Genomic DNA, 5,918 nt, shown 5'->3' on the forward strand with positions numbered 1-5,918 from the left:
AAAGTGCCATATAAACCCTTTAATTTGCCCACTGCATTTGGCATCTACGGTAATTTCAGAACTGTCTGTAGTGTAATATTTTTTGTTTGGTCGATATCTCGGGGGATGTTTCGCGGATTTTTGTTTCCTAGCAATTAAAAAAATGACCGAAAAATGAGCCGTTATGACTATTTTTGTGAGCCATACATGTATAACATTTCCATTGACACCAATTCTCTAGAGACGGTCTTTATTTTCATGCGGCCCAGGAGTGTCCACACAGTATCGCCTCCCATATAACCGATTTTTATTTACTAAACTCGAACATTAAATGCAAACATGCATAACATGTTAGTGTGCTCATTTTGAAAAAGCAAAATATGTGGCGTCTGTAAAGTCAGCATTTTATGCGGTTTGCATTAAGTTTCGAAGAAGTAGATTTTCCTGTAGCTACAGCATTAACTGAAAGATGACCTTTTCCATTATACAAAATTCTATCTAAAAATCTATACATGGTATTAACCTTACACTAACCTAAGCCACGAACTTGCATGTTATCTACAACGCCAACCTCCAACCAAAGTGAATAAATTTTTCTCACGTGTTTGCTAAAATTTATGGTTAGCATCTTCATTGTAAACACTTGTGAGATATAGAGCAGGCAGTTATTATCTAGAAACTACACGCGTTCGACATTAAAAGTAATAAAGTAATAGATTGGCGAATTTGGAAAATTCGGAAATAGACGTCCTTGAGTTGTTTGGAAACTTTGTGTCGTCTGAATATTGAACTGCGACTTCAGTCCGCAACGTGTTAATATGCGTAATAACTTGATGTTCCCTGAAAACATCTAATGTTCTATTATTACTAGAAAACCTCACGTGTTATACGATCATGTGTTGATCGCGATTGTTCCGAAACAAATAAAAACAAATTTAAGATATTCAGCTGGAAGGAAATCGAAGATTTACAGGCAAAACGGACACGCAGGTAATGAAATTGCGAAAAATGATGTGTAAAGTCAGGAACTGGGGTATAAAAAGATGTGGGGAATCGCCTTGGAAGGATTCTACGTCGGAGAAGTAGTAGGTATCCTTTAATCTGATATTTAAAGATTTTTCTGGCAAAGTCACGTCATTTACTCCTGATATAAAAACGTCTCGTCAATGCAATACAAAATCTGAAGAAGGAACGTTGCAAGTGGATGATGATTTTATCCATTCGAAAGTCAAACAAGAGATAAACAAAAAATAGATCAAACGTCGGAAATTAAGAGTGTTTGTCTAACTCATTATTCTTCACATGTAATTACCTTCCTTTACATGTAATTACCGCCAACATCGGAAATCAAGTAGGTTTGCCCACCTGATCGTCCTTTACATGTAATTACCTTCTTTTACATGTAATTACCTCTGGGTGTGCGCAAAGCGTACCATTAAATAAAAATAAAAATTACTGTTATGGAACAAATTTTCGTCATTTGCGCGAAAATTGCTATAAAACCAATATCTTAAAGACCTAAATTTTTTAGCTTAAGGAGACGAGTCTCAGTGAACAAAGTGACAAGGTACAGGGTGACCCATTTAACAAAACAAAATTTTGCTGTATTACGCTTTTTGGGACACCCTGTTTATTTGAAATATGGTGGGCCTAAATCTTTGGATAAAACCCTACACTACTTACACTAAGCGTTTTTTTGAAAATTAAAAACAAAAAAATTAAGAGAAAGGACGTTTACAACGAGACTCTCTATAAATACAAAAAGGAAAACATTAAAGTTATCCTTTCCGCACTATTACATACATAAAAAACAGGGATTCTCAAAAATGTTCTTAACAAAAACTCGTTTAGTGAATATGTACACGTTGATGTATGCGCCTTTCCTCAATGTGTGCTCCAAACCGGAAATTGGAAACCAGTAATAGCATTCGAAGAAGATATGCTGAAACTCATTGAGGATTCATTTTAAAATATAAACGAATTAGGACACAAAAATGAAATTATTAAAGTCTATTACGTTGGGAAAAGAACTATGACCTGGTTTTCGGAGATTTTACCTACTCGCAAACACTTACCAAATATGGCATGTTGACCAATAATGAGACTTCCGTGTAAGTCGAGAGAAATTGGTGATTTAGAACAATATTTAAGGAATAAATGATGGAATTCCTCGAAGTCTCTTTCCAAACTGGAAACGAATTTGCTGAAAAAATTTATTTTCCCAAAAACACTCCCTATTTCAGGAACTATCCCTTGGGATGGTTCACTGGAGTCAGGGATGGACACTATTTGTAGTATCTATTGTTGTTCCAGCTCTTCCCTTTTCGTCACGATCTTGCATAAAACCTTCCTGCTTTTGGTAACAATGTTTATATTCTCGACGAAATATATATTTGATGAAAATGTGACTCTCAGGTATCCGAAAGATGCTGTAGTCGCGAATTTTGTAGTGTTACTCTAATTCTCTTATTTCTCTTGTCTCTCAGAATAACGGATTCAGAGTAAATTGTTTTTCGTTGATAAGCTGAAGACAACGTCCTATAAACATATTTTCCATCATCCTATGTCTCGCTTGTTTTGTCCATCAATATCGGTTTTTGTCTATATGTGCGTCTATAAGAGCTGTATCATCTGGCTACTATCTCACTAGTGCAACAGATCCAAGGTAGCTACAATTATTAAACAACCGCACAGGATGTTCCATAAGAGCGAACCTTCTAACCGATCCTTGGGGTATACTACTAGCACTCATTTCGAATTCGTAGCCTCTCTCAATCAGAATTTTTCTGCTTTTAAAATAGTCTAATATGGCATTCCTTAGGTATCTCAGGCTCTATCTATTTTCTAATTCTTCCATAATGCAGAGCCAGGAAGGATCATTGAATGCGTTCTTAACGACTATCGTTATGAGAGCGCACCATTTTTCCCCTTTTTTGCAAGCTTTAGTTTGAATAGTTTTTTCCATGACGTCTGCATTTCCGCTTCCTTTTCGAAAGTCAAATTGCATATCTGAAAGTGGATGTTTTCTTCGAGTTTTATATCCAATCTATTTTTGATAAGGTGTTCGGATATTTTTACCAACGAGTTTATCAGGCAAAGTGCTCCATAAGCGCTAGGTTCATCTATGTTTTTACCTGATTTATTAACAGAACCAGGTTTGCCTTTTTCCAAGTTCTTGGAAAGTCTAGGATTTTTAAATGTTGATTAGCTTCTTTGAGGATTACGTTGTATTTGGATGTAGAACTTTATGAATTCCATTGGAAGTCCATCCGGTCCTGATGCCTTTGACAATTTCAGTTTGTTCGTAACTGAAAAGAGTTGATGTCGAAAGTTAGATCAACTCAGCAAAGAGTTACTATAGCTACAAGTTGAAGAGAGATGCAATGTAAAAGATGAGTATGAAACGAAAAGCATTATTTTCTGGCATTTTGTTTGAGATGATTGGAAATAGGTGTTTGATAATTTCCAGCGAGATTGAACGGGCTTCTCAGAAGTTTTAGGATCCTTCTATAGCTATCGCCATGGTCTTCATTTAGAATGTTACACATTCTATCCAGTTGCACCTCCTTTCCTTTTCATTCTCTTTTCCTAGGATTTACTCCATTCCCTTGGATTCTTACCTTCTCAAATGCATCTATTGTTTCATAGTGGGGGTTCCTTTTTCTGTCTCTCGTACCTGTTCTTCTCGTGCTAATACACGTCTTCCTTTTCGCTTCTATAATTGAGTTTCTCCAATTACGGTGCTTTGTATCTATACCCGTTTAATGTTAGTTCAGGTTAGTTCAACTATATCTCTCATAGACGCCCTGCAGGCTTTCTTTATGACCTTTGCGTTGGTTTCTGTTCAACTGTCCCGTTCTGTCCTTTGTACGTAGATTGTAAATTGACTTAGTTATTATTCCTCGTTTATTTTCGGTCTTGATTAGAACGAGGTCTTTTGATGCGGGGCGCTCTTCGTGTCACAATATATGTGCCTGCAATATGAGCAAGTTTCGTTTTCCAGGATTTTCCAATTTTTCATCCTTTAGATCAGATTATTTGCTGCAAGTGCCCCGTACTCCTTTGAAACAGCAATCTGTCTTTTTTGCCTCCAATCGTCGATCTTCATTGGAGAGACTTAAAAGTTCTAGTAAAACCATGTGTCCTCTTGTTGTCCTGTGAAGGTGTTGAACTTTATTTAGGTACAATCGACGTCAGTTCAAATTAACGAACTTGTGGAACTGACAGCTAAAAGATCACAGTTTGCAATTTTTCCTATAAAAATAGCCGTTTTTAATTTCTCGAGATTGACAAAGCGAAGACCTCGCAGCTGCAATTTGCATCCCTCCAATTTGAGCCCGCAAAGGGTGGATTATCATACGTTTTGCGATTTAATTTGAAACATGAAATACACTTTTATGTGGCAGGCCATAAAGCCGAACCTAATTTACTTTTGAGAGGATTTTCTCATCCCTATAAGAGTCTGAGGGTTTCGACATTTTTGTAATCATCTGATGGTAATAAGAAGTTTAACTTGGCATTTTACGTTCATTGCAGCTTATTGACTAAGACTTTTATGAATCCTCAAATGTAAATTATGGCCGTTTCACAAGTGTACCACCCACTAGAGCCAATTTATCTGTATCAAAGAAACCGGGCCATAAATCCGTCCAAACTCGAAAAATCCCCATTTGAGATTGCCTTTGCACCTCGACGAGCGGTTTTGTTTGTCTTGTTTTGCCTTGCAAGTAATGAGAAAGAAATGATGGAAAAATTATCAAGGTCTAATCTAATAATTTGTTAATAAGGAGACAAGTCTTATCAGGTAATAATTTACCTTTTTAATATCCGGAACTAGCTTTATAAAGACTAACCAAGCATTACATTTACCCAGGTGCGATGATTGGCCATTATAATGCGACCACTTAAGAATGAACATTTTTCATAGTTAGTGAAGTGTTAGAAGGAGTCTTGTTACTTCCTTGAGTAGCTGGCAGGGAGAGAAAAATATATTTTTTACTAATTTAAAATTTTTCGTTCAGTGGAGATATATCGATGATGTTTTTTTAAAATATAAGCTTGATAATGATCATCCAGACAACTTTCTCAATCGCTTAAATTTGAAAGAACTTGGTATAAAATTGAGTGAAAACAGAATGAAAAAACTTCCTTTCTTAGATATTTTTATCAAAAAAGGTTTATAAAAGTTCGAAACCTTTATGAACTCTGTTTGACGAAATGTCTACTGGAAACCAACCCTCGCGGATCGTCACTTAAACTGCAAATGCCTGAACCAGCCATACAGTCATGGTATGACTGGATAGTTGGGGTCATGGACCAAATCAGACAATTAGGATATACGTGTACAGGCTACCATGCCTTTGATAAGGGTCACAGAATGAAATGGAACGATGCTTGCTTTCTGTACGAGTTTTAATTGAGAATAGTGTACAATTCCACCGACACATCCTTTATTGGTGTGGGGCATTATTTCAAAAAATTTTTAAAAAATGAAAAAATGGAGCAAAGATTCTTAGAAGTTTCAGTTCATCAAACAACTAAAAATTCAGGTGCATCTCAAGAGTAAAATTTTCTTCTAACAACTACAGATATTTTGATAGTCACTATTGCACTTCGTATTCTGCATTTTCCACGCTGGTAATCTCGACTTCAAATTAATCGAATCTAACGAACTGTAAAGGTACTTTTACAGAGGCTATTTTCCACACATGATCAAAGCCCTCAATCATACCAATTATTCACCCACACATGAAAACATTTCTCGAAGATGAATAATGGACCTAAATTAGACATTTCTTCTCTTTGATTCAAAAGGAATATTTATTAAGGCCAGAATCATTTACGTGACAGAATACCCCATTGAAAGCCCACACCCAACCATTTATCAATCCGTTTCGAAAAACATACACCTCTTTACGTCACTCGATGTGAAGGCGACC

Source organism: Euwallacea similis, chromosome 3 (assembly GCF_039881205.1).
Source record: "Euwallacea similis isolate ESF13 chromosome 3, ESF131.1, whole genome shotgun sequence".
Lineage (NCBI taxonomy): Eukaryota > Metazoa > Arthropoda > Insecta > Coleoptera > Curculionidae > Euwallacea > Euwallacea similis.